The sequence below is a fragment of the Callorhinus ursinus genome, unplaced genomic scaffold (genome assembly GCF_003265705.2).
Source record: "Callorhinus ursinus isolate GAN/ISIS: 27379988/994484 unplaced genomic scaffold, GSC_fseal_2.0 scaffold56, whole genome shotgun sequence".
Taxonomy (NCBI): domain Eukaryota; kingdom Metazoa; phylum Chordata; class Mammalia; order Carnivora; family Otariidae; genus Callorhinus; species Callorhinus ursinus.
The window spans coordinates 1825587-1843519 of record NW_027397118.1 but is presented as its reverse complement, the minus strand read 5'-3'; positions in this window follow the sequence as shown (position 1 = coordinate 1843519).

Below are 17933 nucleotides of genomic sequence, written 5' to 3'. Positions count from 1 at the left end.
GAGAGACCACAGCCAATGTGCACTGGGTTGGGGGTTGTGGGGGGCATCAGGGTGGACATTGAGGTCAGAGGACTTAGAGCTTTGGTCCTTTGGTCTTGATAGCAGCTCTGCAAAAGATTTCGTCGGAAGTTAGGATTTCAGAACAGAGGCAAAAGTTTGGCAAAAATCAGTGAAGGAGAGGGTTTCTGAGTTTCTTTCCACTTCTGAGGGACCACCAGCATCGGTCGCGTGCCTACACGTTACTGCTGAAAATCCAGCTTGGACTCAGTCCACCTTCTTCCGGAGACCAGGGTAGGACCAATGGGAGTAGTGTCGGTGGCAGGCCTGGGTGGGCGATGGGCCCTGGTTCTGGCTGTTCCTGGAAGCACGGTCCAGAAGACACTGTCCTCTGTCACAAATGGGATGTCTCAACCTGGTCATTCTCCATCTCTGTGCGTCTCCAAGAGACAACAGCAGGGACAGAGCAACACCGCCTTAGTGGGCATGAAACTCCATTACCCGCTTTCTGTGGCGAAGTCAGGTAATAATTTCTTGTGCGACTTTTGAAGGAACCAGATTCTTGTAGGTTGGCCCCAAAAGGGTAGCGTGTGGAGGAGGGAGGGAGAGGCCCAGCCCACTACACCCCACCCCCAGCCGTGTGTCGGTCCCAAAGCCATGTCAGGCAGGTTCCCTCGAGCCCCCTTCCTGTCCATAGTTAGAAATTCTGGGGTCTCTGGAGGGCACACAGGTTTGCCCAACACAAATACAGAAAACCATTTAGTGTTAAAAAAAAAAATCACTGGCAAGAGGGTTTCGGAAGTAGAAATGTGAGGTTATCTGTATTTAGGACATGAGAAATGAGCCAACCTGTTGGGAAGACTTTCTAAGAAATGCAGCTCTGCAAACCTAACTGGCAGCTCGAGGGCTAGTTTTGACGGGGAGCTGGTTTTACGAGGCGAGAATTTACTTACCCTGCTTGTGGGGACTGCGCCCTGGCGTTTCGGAATGGTGGGGAAGGTCTGCCTGGCCAGGCGGGGACGGAGCCGCGTTGACCTTCGTGTCGCACAGCTGGTGTCCAGAGGGTGTGGGGCTGCCGGGTGCGCTTGGCTGGGGAGACGGGTGGACCCAGCAGGCAGAGGAATAGGTTCAGCGTGCCTGCGCATGGGCCGGCTAGCCCAGCAGCCTGGCGCTCCGGGTGTGCCAGACATGATGGTGGCCTTGCGTTTCCTTGAGCTGTTCCTACATGTCAGCTTAGTGAAGTCTTGTGCAGAGGGGCAGCCATCACACACCTGTCAGAATAGCGCCCAGTATTCATTGAGCACTTACTGGGTGCCACGTGCCGTTCAAAGGCCCTTACTAATGGATTCGAGGACTCACGGAGCCAATCCTCTCAACAACCCTGTTATTACCCCATTTCACAGGTGAGGGACTTTGAGGCTCAAAGAGGTGTAAGTGGCAGAGCCTGGATTTGCCCCCGACTTCGGAGTCTGGGTGTGACGCCGTGAGACTCTATTGTCTTTGAAAGCGCACACTTGTACATTTGCAGGGAGAGAAACAGAAACCTGGTGCCTTTGATGCTCGATCTTGGCTGCCACCAGCCCCCTTTTCTGTGAGGTCCTTGAGGAACACACACCCTGAGAGCAGGGGCAGGGCTCCTCGGTTCAGAGCTGAGGCTCCCCCCTCCCCCAGCAGACCCCCAATTCAGAGTTCTGCCAATGGGGGCTGGGCTGCAGGGCACACTCCTTTGCTTGGGATGCAGGGAGGGCAAACAAGAGGAAAGTTCTCGGCGGCTGAGTTACCTGCTGCAGGCCTTCCCAGGTGGGGACAGTTAAAGGTGCAGAGAGAGACACCATGCCCCTCTGAGGAGAGCATCGTCCTGTGCTCTTGAGAGCCTCCGAACCTTCCCAGGACCTGGCCCCTGAGCCGTCTCCAGCCTGACTGAGGTGAGGGAGAGGAAAGGCAGAGAGGACCTGACCTGTGCTTTTCTCCTTCCCAAGGCCAAGGGCCTCACCCTGCACACACCGGTGGGGAGACACCCACCCACCCCTCCGCATTGTGTGTTGATGGCCAAGTTCAGTTCCCAGGGTGGCGTTGCCGATCACCATGAACATATGGGGAAGGTGCGGAGTCCTCACAGTGTAACTCTTAATTTTATAAAGTTGTGAAGCCCTATTTATTTCATGTGACAGTCTCTTCCTTCCCCCTACCATGACGGAATGTTCTGTGGCGTATGTTATGATCTTTAATTAAAGGGAACTTAATTTGCTTTTGAGGCATCCTTTTGTTCATGGGAGACACCCTAGGGTGTTTTAAAAACCAGGTTTGGAAGCATTGTCATTGAAGCCTGGAGTCAAAAGGGACTCGCTGCTCCGGACGGACACCGGGTTGCCTGGCTGTTAGGGGGTGTCTGTCCCCCCGTGCTTCGGTAGAGAAGCTGGAACTTCTCCAGGCCCTCCCCACCGGCCTCGGAGCTCGTCTGCCCACCTTCCAGTGAACACAGACCCCGCAGGCCCCGGGAACGGACCGTGGGCCAAAATGGTGTTCGAGAAGGGGACGGACCATTTAGATGACAAATGGGCTTCAAGACACTGTCAGAGAGTCCGGGTGGGGGAGACTATTAACAGTCACACAGAGGCAGCCGCATCTGTGATGCCAGGGCCGGCCGGTGGGTCCCCGCTGCTGTGTTTACTGCTCCTTAATGCGGTATTGTTTACTCACAATTAAACCCTTTACCATTAATTTAACTTTCAGATGCTGAAATTGGTCACACAGCCTCGAGTCTCAAGGCCCGGACAGATGTGTTCTATACACTTGTTTAAACACGGCGCTCATTAGGAGGTAATGCATGTATAGCAAGTTGATTACACCACAAAGCAGGCCGCTTTATCATGGGGGCCTCTCAGGAGGCGGCGGGAGGGGCCGTCAGCTGCCGCTGTCACTCTCCCCCCCCCCCCCCCCCCCCCCCCGGATCCTGAGTGACGGCTGGGCCCGCCACCTCCTCGCAGGCCTGCTCGGAAGTACACAGCTTCCCGTCAGAGAGCCGCCGAGCTGCCTGGGAGGAGGTATTAATTGTTGTCAGCCTCCATTTCACACCCCAGATAACAAACGAGAGCCACCCTGGCAGTGTTTAAGGAAGATAAACAAGTTGCCTGAGCCCCGGCAATTAAACATGCTTGCATATTTAACTGAGATGTTTCCTGTTAAAAAAAAAAAAAAAAAAGGGCAGTGCCACCCCGAGCAGGGAGCAGGGTGGGGGCCCAGAGTGGGCCTCTGTCCTCTGACCTAGAAGCTGCCCACCCCACGGGGCTCGGAAGCGGGCCCCACGCTTGCCGTGTCCCAAGCCGCGTTTCTGCTTCGTGAGCCGGACGAATGTCCGGGAGAAAGGGCGAGGGCACGGATTCTGGAGCCCGACTACGTGCGCATAAATTCCGGATCCGCTTTTATCCGCCCGGTGACTTCAGGCACGTGGCTTCTTTGAGCCTCAGTTTTCCCATCTGTAAAATAGGCATGCTAATAAGCCGTGGGTCGTGTTCCGCGAGCACGAAATGAGGCTGAAGTCTGTGGCCCCGTGCCTCCTCCGCGGTAAAGGGTGAGAACATGTGGATGGTCAATAGTCAAGGTAGTGCACTTTACATTCACCTTTTAATAGATAAGATTGTTTAGCAGCAGATGGCTAGAAGCAGGAATTATAAGTTACCCCTAAGCTGAGAAAGGCGACGGCCATGTCTGATTGGAATGTTCCTTTCCTCCACAGCCCACGGAGGGTGGGAGGGGGTGAACTCCAGCCAGAAGCTCTTGGTGGGTCTTTTGCCTCAGGGCAGATTTAACAAGTCTGGGAATTAGATCGATCTCCACCTTCGAGATAGCTCCCGATATTTCCGCCCCAACCTCTCTGAGGAGCGAGTCTGCCAAACAACCCAGTTTGCTTCTCTGGCTCTTCTCCTCCCCTTCTTTTTCCTCCCCCTGCCCATCCTTCGCCCCCACCTTCCTTCTTCGTAAACTTGGCTCCGCAGTAAAGCGCATCCGCCAGCGCCTAGGACCCGAACCGCCTCTACTCATACCCTCATCCGTCCAGACATCCCAGCCACCCCTTGGGCTCTCGGAGCACCGGTGTTTTTCCTTAGTAGCATCTGTCAGAATATTCATTATGTGAGAAATTATCTGCTTCATTTCCGTCTTCCAATGAAGACGGGCTCTGTGTTTGTGCCCCTGACCTTTAACCCCAGCACCTTGGATGCTGCTCCTAGACGCCGAAAAGCGCGGTGCGTTGCACCGCAGTGGCTGCTGGGCTGAGTCAGACCCGGTGTCTTGGGGATCTGGAGAGAGGGAAAGTCCTTATGATTTCTCACGGCCTCTTTTGTCTTTTTCTTTCTATGACTCAGTGAGGCTAACCCTGCTCCTCTGTGTCCATTTCATGGTTGGGGAGAGAGGAGTGGAGGGTTAGGAGTGGACCCCCATCAGCTAGGTGCTTCCGGGGCCCCTTCCAGGGACCAGCGAGTCGTGGCTTTTCCCTTCAGTCTTGCTGACACCACCAACTGCTTGAGAACCCGCAATGATTTGTCCTTGGACAATGCAAAAAAGGATGTGGCTCTGCCTGTGGGTGCATTTTAGGGAGGCGGGACCTTCATTATTTGTCTCCACAGCTGCTTCCTCTGGGCTTTGTGGTTGCCCGTGTGTCGCCTTCTCATCCGATCGCGTTACCCTTAATAAGCATCGCCCCGGCAGGAGAGGGGTGCCGAATTCGGTATCCCGAGAGCATGTGTGTGTGTAATGTGCCCGGCAAGCGATCCTAATGATGCATTCAGCACACCGCTCCCCCAAGACCCCAGCTTCCAGTTTGTCCAAATCCCTTCATATTCCCGCTCAGACCTTTGGGATCAAAATTCCTGACCCTGATGTGAAAAGCAAAAACACCTTTTGGAATACAAAAACAAAAACAAAAACAAACCAGAGGAGGGAGGTGAAATTTCCTGAGCTTTCATTTCCCTTCATGGTTGAACTTGGATGACTCAAGTCATTTGCAGTCAATCTATTTAGCTGACTTGTCCTGCCGACTGCCAGGAGGTCAGCATTTCTGGATTTGCCCCATCCAGGTGCAGCATGTGGTCCCAGCTGGTTGTGCTGTGGTGGGAACGAGGCTTGGGGTGGGGGGGCTGGTGTTGTCTGGAAGCTATGTTGGGGGGGGTGCTCTCTGCGCTCTGTGAAGATGATACTTGGTGGGGAAGTGCTTTTGTTTGCTGTTTGTTTGGGTTGGGTGGGATTAGCTCCGATTACATATTAATAACCCGGAGCACTATCGAGTAATTAGATGTTATCTTCCAGATGTTTAAAAGAAACCTTTAATATTTTAAGCTGCTTGGAGATCTCTAGGCACGTTATTAAAATGGATGGAATTTAAAATGGGCGTCGGTGGTGTCCCTTTCTGTGGATTCTCTTGCTAGCTTAAGAGACCCGGGAGCCCAGGGTACCCATGAAAAGACCCCGAGCATTTATTATTCCCCTGTTTGGGAACAATTGGGGCAGTCACCCATTCAATGGGTGGTAGAGGGAATGTCGCGGCGCTTCTGGCCCCTGTCAATCGGCCAGAGCGGCTCATTGATTTCTTTGAAGCACTTGAGTGAATCTCTCAGAAGTTCCCCTGCTCTGAGTCCCACACAATTGCCTGTTCTCTCTTTATTAGGCGCTTTGAGGGACAGCCTGGTCTACACCTGCCTTTGAAGGGGCCCCCACCACGGTTTTAATGACCTCCATCCGTCAAAGGAAAAGTTCAGAGTTCATTCTTTTGTCCAAGTCCCAGCAACGGAGGAGTTGAGGGTGCTGGCTGGTCCGGCCTCCTTAAATCACCCGCCCGAAAACTTTCCCTGTGACCCTGCTCATGTCAAAACAGCGAGCCGGCCACTCTGGCCATTGTCATCCGAATAAGGGCTAAGTGATGCTGCTCGGTCATTACGTGTGCCCTGATTGGCAATCAGGGTACAATAGGGGGTCATTAAAGGCCATAAAACTGCCAAAGCTCTGAAAAGGGGATTTTGAATGGAGCCAGAGGGCTCTGGGAGCCTGCCAGTGTAGCGCCTCCAAGGACAAGGGGTTCGAGCTGATCTGGGAGGGGAAAAGTCAGCGCGGTGTGGATTAAGAAGTTTCTCCCCTGTGACACCAGAAAACACTGATCTCCTGACATCATCTTCCCAGAATGCTCGTTCCTTCGTTCTCAAAAGAGATGCACTTGGGGCCGCGACCCAAATAACACTTGGTGCAAGGAAGCCTGACGGGATTTTATATGAGGAGGTAAAAGTTACTCATAAATGTCTAAATGTTCATTGAATTAGAGGGTCAGTGGGCAAAGGGCGTCACCTGTATGGTCATGGGTGGTGGCTGGACACGTGGTGGCGATCGCTCTGTAATGGATGTACACGTCCAATTATAAAGCTGTGTGTCTGAAGCTTATATCATAAAAAATAGTATACATAGATGCATAGGCAAAGGCTCTCTATAACGAAAGAGGCAGCGCTCTCTCTTTTTTTTTAAAGATGTTATTTATTTATTTGATGCGGGGCTCGATCCCAGGACCCCGGGATCACGACCTGAGCCGAAGGCAGACTCTTAACCGACTGAGCCACCCAGGTGCCCCAAAAGAGACAGCTCTTACTTAACACTCCCTTACAGCAGGGCCTGTGCTGGGCACTCTACAGGTATTAACTTAGTTAAGCCCCACACCAACCCCTGGAGGCAGGTTAACATGATTAGAGCTATAATCATAGCTCCCCCAGCATGGCCGGTCTTAGAAAGGAAGCAGGAGAAAAGAAAGAGAGTCCTTTTCCTTAAGATGATGGCAGCCTTAAGAGTTAACGTTTTTTGAGGCCCCTACTATGGGCCAGCCGTTGGTGGCATCTCACGGAGTTCTTCTGTCAAAACCGTGGAGTTGATACTATTACCATTCCTGTTTTATAACAATTAACGATCCGGAAACGGAAGCGCAAAGAAGGGTGCTGTGGATGGGGTCATCACTTCCGTCAGGATGGCCGCCCCATTGATGTGCGGCTCCACAGCCCCAAGGGGACTCTCCCCGAGCCTTGCTAGCTCCCTCTGCCTCTGTGCTCAACCGCTGTGTCAGAGGTGGGGCAGGAATCCTGGGTTGGGCCTCTGCAGACGTGGGGCCTAGACTCTGCCCTGCTCTGCAGCCTTGGGCAAACCACATCACCTCTCTGGGCTTCAGCTGAAACATGGTTGCAGTGAGGTAAGACCTGGACTAGCTCCGAGCTTCTCAAACTCGGCCCTTCTCCATCTGGGGATAAAGCCGGGAGATACGTGTGGGCCATCTTTTGAGATCATCTGTTTTATTCCCAGGCAAGTAATTAAAAACATGAGTTTTTCTGTTTTCTCAGAAACAGACAATATTCTGCAGTAGAATGCAACCCTCCCCCTCCCCCATGAACTTTTTAGATTAAAAAGGAGCATTTGTAGAAGTTTGGAGCTTGCCCCCATGCCTTTGTACCCTGTCCACTCTCCCCACTTCTGCCCTTCAGGATCTGTCGGGGCTACCAGCCTCCTCGCCTCTGCCTCTAGGGGAGCTTAGAAGACAAGTGTGGGATCTACTAGATCACCTGGCATGCAGACAGCTTGAAGCTCTTTTGAGGTATCCCAGTTGGTAACAGGCTGCAAAATGGGGCTCTCAGGCCCTCATGGGGGGAAGCAACTGAGTTTGAGGATGAAGGACTGCCCTCTGAGCTGAAAGGCCGGTGTGAGCTGGCGGGGGGGACGGTGAACCCACATTGAGATGACTGGGGATTCTGGAGGCTGTAGTTCCAAGATCCAGTGAGGGCTCGGAGGAAGAGCCCTGGACACGGGGCAAGGACATCCTGGTAGATCCCAGCCCCCAATAGGACTAGCGAGAGACTGGACCTTTGGGTCCTTGCCTGTAAGAGGGGAATCTTCCCAGCACCCAGGGCCTAGGGTAGGGAGGCCTCAGGGAGGAAATCAACACAGGGCACCCGGAACGGAAGTGTGTGTCGTAAACTCTCCATCAAGCCCGGGTGTCACTGTATTATCATTACTGTGTGACTCAGACCATTCCTGCAAGGAGGTGAACCACTTACCTGGGGTCCCTATGAACCCTGCCAGCTGACTCAGAAAGAAGAAAGAGCCAAAAGAAGAAAGGAAAAGTGGAAGAGGGGAGAGGGAGAGAGAGACCGAGAGAAATAATGTGTATTTTTATGTCATCTTTCCCTTTTCACGGTTCTCATGAGGGATGCATTTTGCCTTCCTTTATTTGCACGTTTGAAGCTACTGAGATTGTCTCACTGTCTGTCCCTTTGCTTTGAGTTATTTAGATTCTCTTTGTCCGTCTATCGCTCTTGGAAATGTAGCTTTCGCCCTCAGAATCTCTGAGAATCTCCCTCCCTCGCTTGCTCTTGGTTGGGGAGTGGGAGATATACTTGGAGCTCCTGAAAGGAGCCTTTCCTCTCCCTTGTTGGAGGGAGTGGGACCTCCAGGGAGGGGAGGGGAGAGACATTTGGGGATGAAGCCATTCTCTGATGTCCTACTACCATTCCAGCTGCTTCCTCCTCTCCTGCCCATTCCCCCACACTGACGTTTCCCAGGAAACTTCTAGAATGTGAAGGAATCACCTTGCACCCCCTTTCTCTTGTCTGATTTTTGGGCAGATTTGCCCATGTGATGGAGATTCCCCATGGTGCCCTCCTTCCGTCCGGGAATTTTCCAAAGCACATTTGTCTCCCTCTGGGAGACAAGCAGGATTTCCTGCGCTCCAGTCCAAGTTGTGAATGCCCAGAATATGACACCATTGAAAATCTCATCAGTCTCAAGTCCTCTTGTCGAGAATAAACGGTAGTGGGACCAGGTACGGGAGTTTGCCTGCGTGTGCATGATCCCGATGACGTCTTTGGGAAAAGGACCCATCGACTCTCTACTCAGATCATCTGCCCATGGACTGAGGTTGGCTGTGTGCTCTCAGTCCTTTCAGACTTACAGATTCTAGCTTGGCTTTGGCCACTCTCTTGCCCTGTGACCTCGGGCCATTCCCTTCCCTTGGCTGAACCCTGGATTGTTCCCCTACAAAAGGAGGAAGTTTAACTCCATACGCCCTGAGGCCTCCCCTAGCCCTAGCACTCGTTTCAAATATTCCTTCGTGCATTCACCATGTATTTACTTGGCGCGTACTACGTGGCAGACGTTGTGGGCACTGGAAATTCAGCAGCGAATAAGGGGTAGCATCATTTCCACTCCCACGGAGCTAGGAAACTTTGAGAGGCTGGAAAGGTTGTGGGGGACAAGGGAGAGGTGGGAGGAGGAAGGAGGACCAATGGGGAGGGCTTATGAAGGGGGATGACTGGGGATCCATCGTAAGACAGACTTGCCAATAGAGGAGCCAGAGGAGCTGAGGTCCCCATCCTGGGAAGCGCTCAAGACCATCACAATGACAGCCCACCAGACCTGTGCAAGCAGTGCCCTCCCTGGGAGACTGTGTGAGAGCTGGCCGGGGGAGGGGCTTGGAAGAGCGATTTTAGGCAGAAGGAAAAGCATGCGCACCACCTGGAGGGCTGAAGCTCCACCCTGCGGGGCCTCCCCGCACTGTCACATTCCATCAGATTCCATCTGAGAGGGATTGAGATCCACTGATGAGTTTCCAGCAGGCCTGCGAAGCGCTCAGAGTCTTAGAACAGTAATGTCCACGGAAGAGAGGCGATCAGGTGGGAGAGAGAAAGCCTGGAGCGGGGAGGCCGGTCTTTGGGGGGGCTGCCCGTGTAGTAGGGGGAGACATGTCACTCTCTGAGCCAAGGAGGTGTCTAGGCAGGTGGAGAGAAGGGACAGGTGTCTAGACATCCAGAGCAGGTGGGCTCCCAGGGCCCGGCTGGCCGACTGATTGGCCAACCTGTTCAAGGAAGAGGGAAGGCTCAAGATGGCCCCTTGCACCACAAGTCCACACCGCGGATGGGCATGAACGAATTTTGATTCTGAACCAGGTGCCTTTGGAAGATGGAGGGAGGTGGGTCCATTCTTACAGGAAAGGGTGCTAGCAGGTGAACATAAAATTATTTATCAAAGGGTATGAGGCATGGGAACCAACCCATGAGAACACTGTGTGTTAGTCAGCTTGGGCTGCCACAGCGGCAAACCACAGATGGGGCGTCTTCCGTGGAAATGTATCTCCTCGCCGTTCTGGAGTCTGGGAGTCCAAGGTCAAGGTGCTGGCAGGGCTGATTTCTGGTGAGACCTCTCTCCTTGCTTCTCACTGGGTCCTCACATGGCCCTCTCTGTGTGTGTCCATGAAGAGCAATCTCAGATATCTCTTCCTCTTCTTTTTTTTTTTTTTTAAAGATTTTTTAAAGAGAGCGGGGGGCGGGCGGAGGGGCAGAAGGAGAGGGAGAAGCAGGCTCCCCGCTGAGCAGAGACCCCGATGCGGGGCTCGATCCCAGGACCCTGAGATCATGACCCGAGCCGAAGGCAGCCACTTAACTGACTGAGCCACCCAGGCGCCCCTTTTCCTCTTTTTATAAGGACACTAGCCCTATCGGTTTAGAGCCCCACCCTTAGGATCTCATCTAACCTTAATTACCTCCCTACATGGCCCCATCCCAAATGTAGTCACATTAGAAATGAGGACATCAATATAGGAATTTAGGGAGGGACATAAATTAAATCCATTTCAGCCTACATGTCCCCCTGGAGTGACAGACATAAACCCTTTAGTTGCTGGGTCATGAGGACATCTGAGGGGCCTGGGGGAAGGGTTAGGGTACTCAGGCAGAGGGCATGGGCGCTCAGGAACTGAGGCCATTTCCCTGCCGACACGGAAGTACTTTCATCTCTCAGGACTGGTGGGGTTGCGTCTGCACAGCCTGGAAGGACACCAGCCCTGCACAGCTGTGCGGAACAGGGTGGAACAGAGTGTGACGCGTTGTGCCAAGTCACCGGCCACAGGAACTTTCCAAACAACACCACCAACAAAAATCTAGTAGGGGTCCGTGGCGTTGGGAGAGGCTTTTAAAATGACAATTAAATACTTGCTTTTAAGAGTCGTGGAGCTCAGTGCATGGCCCACAGCTGCCTTTTAAGAGAGTAACTCGGTTACTGTTTTGTTTTTTGTTTTTTGTTTCTCCCCTGGACTAAATATCCATCTTGATGGGCATAAAGGGAGTAGCTGCATCGAACATCAAAGTCCTCATTACTAACCAGAGGGAGGCACTTCTCTTCTCTCTCGGAAGCCCAGCCTTATCTGGAGGGACCTCTGTCCCCAGAGCTGTAAAACAAGTTCTTTTTCTAAGCTAACGGTGCACAATAGTGTCAAATTATGTATAATGATTTTGTAATGTGAACTAATGCCACCAGGGACCTCGTGGAAAGTACCACTTTCATTAAACTTATCCAGCAACGGGGTCTGAATACGAATTTAGAGGCGGCGGCGATAAATTGCAAGGCACAGTCGTCTGAAGCATTTGCTGGCTGATTTTCCACACACAGATCCACGGGGCAGAAATCAAGGGCACCGGGGCATTTGGGTTTCTCGGTGGGGCAGGGGGAGGAGGCGAGAGTGATGTATACTTCCCCCCATCTCTTCACCCCTGGACCTCGTGAGGTGCGTCGCCAGCAGGTGTGGGCACTGCCTGCCCCTCTTTGTTGGAGACACGCTCACGTCCCCGGGAAAGTTCTCCTGCCCCTTGGAAGCACCAGCGAGGGCACCCGGGCACCGTCTCAGAATTAATGAGACCTCCAATTACGTTCATTTGCTTCAAGGATCCATACCCGACAGTGACCGCCTCCCCCATTTCCGAGTTTCCCCACCTCTTTTGCGTTCCTTTAGAACAAGTGGCTAATTATTATTTTTTTTTTAAAGATTTTATTTATTTATTTGAGAGAGAGAGAGAGAATGAGAGATAGAAAGCACGAGAGGGAGGAGGGTCAGAGGGAGAAGCAGACTCCCCGCCGAGCAGGGAGCCCGATGCGGGACTCGATCCCGGGACTCCAGGATCATGACCTGAGCCGAAGGCAGTTGCTTAACCAACTGAGCCACCCAGGCGCCCCAAGTGGCTAATTATTAGAGAACCAACCCCGAGGAGGAAACAGGGATGAGACCTCAGAAGGCAAGAACGGGGAAATACCAGCTCTCCCAGCCCAGCGTCTGGTCCACGAACCCCCCTTCGGAAGCCTGCCTCACCTTCCCCAGCACCCGACAGAGCTCAGCCGTGTGTGCAGGCCACCACCACCAAGAGAGGAGAGAGAAGACATCACTAACCCAAACTAACCCAGATGCCATTTTTCCGACTCTGCTAATCTTAATTGAATCAATCTCCCAGCCTCTCTTGACAGTGAAAGATTGCTCAAATCTGGGAGGCCAGGCTGGACACGACTCCTCGAAGAAAAAAAATCTTCCTTAATCATTAATTTGCCCATTCCCTCCCATTTGACCCCATTCTTCACTGTCTTTGTGGCGCACCCCCCTGCAACCTTCCTGTGTTAGTAATCACTCGTAAGTGTTCTTCCCAATCTGCTCACATGACTGGAAACCAAGTCGCTGGCAGAGGATACGGCAGAGCGGCCCCACCCTCTCTCTTCGTGGCGTGCTTTCTCTCCCTTCGTTCTATGAAGTCTAGCCGAGCTTTCGTTAGGTCCGATGAGGTCTCTAGTACTGTTTTCTGGACACATTGGTAAACAGGTGTAGAGCGGACTTTCCCCAGAAGCTGAAACCCCGGCACAAGAAATTGGTTTTAGGGAAATCATCAGAAAAGATGTTACCAGCCTCGGATGCATCCTGATCCTAGTGGGGTCAGACAACAGATGGAACTGCAATCTCCTTGATCTGTCTCAAAAGGAAAAGGACTTCTTATGTCCTCTGGACTTAAAACTTAGTTTTTAGAAACTGCTCTTCCCCCCCCCCGCCCCCCGAATTATCCAGAGCTCTCAGACTCAAGGTTTAACTGTGATTTTGTCTTTCTTAAGATGCATTTAATGGTTAGTGAGAAATACTCATGAGGCGCAAGTTGAGATTCAAGTAGAGGAAGGGAATTTGTCACTGACGGCCATGACCTCTGGCTTGGACTCCTGCAGTAGTATGCTAACCGGTCTCCTGGCTTCTATCCTTGCCGCCCAACACTCTGTCCTCCAGGAGGAGAGTGCTGCTTTCAAAACAGTTCCCATCATTCTGCTCCTCTGCTCAAATTTTCTTAAGTTTTCCATCTCACCCAGAGTTAAAGCCCAAATCCTTCCATGGGTCTGGCCCCCAGTGATGTCTCCGGCCTCATCATATTACTCTCTTTCTCACTCATTCCACTCCAGCCACCCTCATCTCCCTGGGTGTTCCTTGAAGGCATCAACCTTGTCCCACCGCCAGTCTTTGCCTCGGCTGGATGTTCTCCCCTCCGCTGTCTGCGTGGCTCTTTCCCTGATTTCATTCAGGCCTCTAATTAAATGGCCACTTATCGAGGAGACATTCCCGGACCATCCTGTCTAATAAATCACTCCATCACCCGACTTTATTTTTCTCTATAGCAACTCTTCTCATTTGATCAACTACTCTTGTATTTTCCGTCTCCCCCGCTAGATAGTAAACTCCACCAGAGGATGTACCCACCACATAGTAGATGTACATTAAATATTTGTTTAATAAATGACTGTTATCCTAGAGACAGGATTCACTGAGACGACTTCAATGACTTGGGACTCTTTGAGGCAAATTATCATAATTTCAAAATTCATAAGATGTCCTTTAAAATGTTTCATATCGATCTTGAATTTCCCATTAACAAAGATGGGAAAAGTCGACAAAGGACTCTCTCTGTTAGTAATAATAAGTGGCAGTGTTTGAAGCCAGGCAAGACATGGCAGTTGTCACACTAGACTTCCAACCCAATGCCATCCCCGCTCGGGACTAAGAATCTTCCGCGAGACAGACTATCTTTGTAGTCGCATCCAAGTTCTCAACCCAAGGTGGGTTGTTGTCGCATGTGGATTTATCGTAGCCTTGTGGATTGTTCCCTGGGCCGCACAGGCCAGCTCCCCCAAGGCTCCTCTCCGTGTCAATGCCAGGTGGTAAAACAAATAAAACACACCGTTCTTCTCTTGTGCCTCGTCATAAATTGGTCCCAGCCTCACTCATGGGGCTGGAGTCATGTCTGATTTATGCACTTCATGAGATTTATAGTGTAGTCTTTTAACATAAAAAAAAAAAAAACCTCTCAAACATGAGTTCTTACACATAAATTCCAGAGCTAGCAAAGGCTTGGAAACTTTTGTTTTCTTTAGATGATGCTGAACATGCCTGCCCCATGTGAGGGATCGATCGTTTAAGGTAAGAAGCCTTCACTGCAGAAATTTCAATAGAGAAGAATAGTGGCTGTTGAGTGGAACCAACATCATCCTTCATGTAGAGTGGGTATGGAGTAATGGTGAGTTGATTTCTTGTTAAACTTGGGGTCCCTGCTGAGTGTGGTGAAGGGTAACTTCAGTATGGAAACGGTTGACATTCTCGGCAGACATTGCATCTTCCTCGGTGGCCCTGGTGAACTTGGCAGACGGGGTGGGGGCGGGGCGGTAGAAGGTTCTCTGCTTTAGAAGTAAGGAAATGTAGCTTTGCATGGGTTCACCCTTTTCAGGCCTCAGTTTCCTTGACTGTAAAATAAGGGACGAGACTAGAGAGCTCATTGCCGAGATACCCATTCTATTCTGTTTTATGATTCTATGCTCCAGAAGGAAAGGAATATTCCCTAATTTTTCTTTCTTTTTTCCCCCTGCCCCCCCCCATGCAAAGGGGCCCGCCCAGATGTTTGTTGAATAGAATTTGATTTTTCAGTCCAGAAGTGTAGTTTGAGGGTGGAGTAGGGAAGGAGCTTCTGTTAAATTTTATAAGGTCCTCAGTGGCTCATGAAAATGAAAAAATTCCTCATCTGATTTAGTTTGTAAATGCCATTTGAGTAATACCTGAGGGTTTCTAAAAATAAAATAATAAACCTAAGCAACACGTCCTTTGCCTAAAATTTGGTAGATTTTTTGTGATATTTGGCTATTGAAAAAATTCTTACTTACTTCTTCAGGGCTGATAGTTGTTATTTTGAAAGAAATTGGGTGTTTGGGTGTTTTCCACAACTCAAAGAATGATAAATCTCACCATCTGCATGCTTATGTGGAATATATATATATATTTCCTGTTTAGGTGACAGTTTTAGGATCCTTCTAAGCAGTGATAAAAAACTCACAGTTATAATGTGTGATCATTTTGCCTTTCATTATAATGCAGAATTTCTCCATGCAAAATCAGGCCAAGATGTAAGCCTAAACCCAGGGGCAAAATTCATTCATTATGCATGTACATTATTCCCCCAAATATTGATAATACTTTTCATAATAATTATTTTACATATATTAGCTCTTGCTGCTATATTAGTATTAAAGATACCTTTATTAATCTTGAATATTTTGCTGAATAATAAATAGGATCTCAGAGGCTTGCGTTAAGAGCTGCTCTTAGCTAGAATGCTGTAAATCAGTTGTTTTATGAATAAAATTGGCTTCCATATTTTTTTCCTCAAGATCGCTTATTTAAATAATTTTCCCATTTATTGAATGTGGTTTTTTTTTTGTTGTTGTTGTTTGTTAGAGACCCATCCCCCTGCTGCTGCCTTCCCTCCTGGCTCTCTCTCCCAGTTGGAGAAAAATGCAAAATCACATAAACCTTCTTCTAAACCTTCACAGTGAGAAAGGGCAAACACTCTGCATTATTTAACAGGCAATAGGCATTTTTGTCCCAGTGAAGCGCTCTTGCAGCTAGCTTGCTTTTTCTTCCTTCTTTTCCTTCCTCCCTCCCTCCCTCCCTCCCTCCCTCCCTTCCTTCCTTCCTTCCTTCCTTCCTCTCTTTCTTTCTTTCTTCTTGTTAACAGATAAACCACAAATATTGAGAGCTAACAATCTGCAAGGCTTTGAAAGTGCTAGCTCACTAAATGCTCACCCTGTTAGTTGAATTTCCTCCATTTTCCATGTAATGATACTAAGGTTTAGTGAGATTAGTGTCACTTAGCTGGCAAGGGGTGGAGTCGGGATTTCAGCTCTGGTTGGTCTAACTCCTGAGCCGATCCGGGGCTGCCTCGGAGGTGAATGTTTCTGGAAAGGTGTTTGCTTGGCACGGAGGAAGGGGTCTGGCCTTGTAGGTCCCCGAGGGTTCCAGGGAGCTCTGCGCTGCCTTTGGTGGGTAAAGATGTCCATGGAAGGGGACAAAAGTGGCTCCAGTAGGGACGAGCTTGGCTATGACACACCTCCCCATACAGTGGTCCCCCTCTTTCTTGCGCAGTTGGGCAAATGCCTCTTCTGATTGTGTCAGTGAGCAAGGAAAGCTGGTATCTTCTTAGACGTTCATCATCTCATCTTGTGTAGCTCCCACTCTGACCGAGGTAGACTGTGTCTGAGGCCGCGTCATGGTGGATTGGGGGTGTGGCTCGGGATTGGGTGTGCGGGCCCGGCAGTGGACATACTGGGTGTTGCTCAACCTGGGCTAGATTGTGTAAGTGCTGGCAGCCACCTTTCCAAGGATTCACATCGGGGACTTGGATTTAGGGGTCTCTCATTCCCAAGAGAAGAAGGCTCCAGTGAGAGCACGGGGTTTTCCAAAGTCCCACAGGAGCTCCTTCTCTGTGGAGCACATCTTTGTTGCACTGAGAGGGAGAAACAAGGTGGGCTCCATTTTTCTTACGGCCCAATGTTTGGCCGACATGACCTTATTTCTTGTCTGCTTGTCCTGTCGGTTCTCTCTGCTGGGATGCCAACCTGGGGCAGGAGCTTGGTCTGACCTGTTCACTACATTATCCCAACACCCAGAACCGTACCTGGCATTTGGTAAATGTTTGTTGAATGAATGACTCTATGAATGAATGAATGGTCCTCATGAATTTCCCAGCACCTACACTTCACCTTTGAGAAACTCCTACCACTCTCCTCTCTGGCTCATCTTCCCCAAACTCCATCTTCTGGATTTGACCACCTTATGTGGTTCTGGATTTTCGGTCTTAATTCCTTTAACATCTTCCAGTTTTGCCATTTAATCATGACCCACGTGTGTTCCTTGGGAGCAGTCCAGGGCACAGAAACATATTCCAGAAGTAATTTGTATTCCTAAATATGGCCTCTTCAGCTCCCACAGCTAGGGGCAGCCTGGCTTAGTCAGGTTTTAGATATGCATATTATTATGTAAATGTCCTTGAATTGAATATAATTTCCTTAAAAATATTTTCCAATGGAAAATAGATCTCCTTGCAGGAGGAACCTAGCCAGGCAGTACCTGAAGAAAGCCTCATTGTTTGCATGAAGCGCGCATGAGACATGCATGAGTGTGAGACATTTCAACAGCTATTTTTAGAATTAGTAATGACAACAATAGCTAGAAGTTACTGAATTCTCGCTAAGTGCTAAGCATTGAACTAAGCACTTTTAAGACGTTTTCTTATTTCGGCTTGCCAATGACTTTACGAGCACTTACGGTTATTACCCCCAGGTTACAGATGAGTAAACTGAGGCACAAGAGGGTTTTGGAGCATACCCCAAAGTCCCCCTCCTTGAGGAACAGCTGGTGTCTAATGCAATTCAGGCTGCCCCCAGGCTCCCTGCTTAACCTCTCTGACTCCAGGCACTGGCACCTCAACTTAGAACAATCTTTAAAGGCATCTCTGAGGAAGTGTTTAAGTAAACCTGAAGGATTATGAAAACAATGCACAATATCTGACTCCCCTCCATGCCTTTTGTTCCATGATTCTAGCTGGTTCCACTGCCTCTCTAAGGGATAACTTGGAGAAACCAGGTATTTCTGGTTAACAAATGTGTGAAATAAATCACAATATATCCCCCAACTTTAATACAACACAGAGGACCAGACCTATGAGTCTCTGGAGGAGCGATTCCAGGGAAGATTCTGCTGCTTTCTTGAGGGGGATGTTTGAAATCCCACGCACACGTGCGCC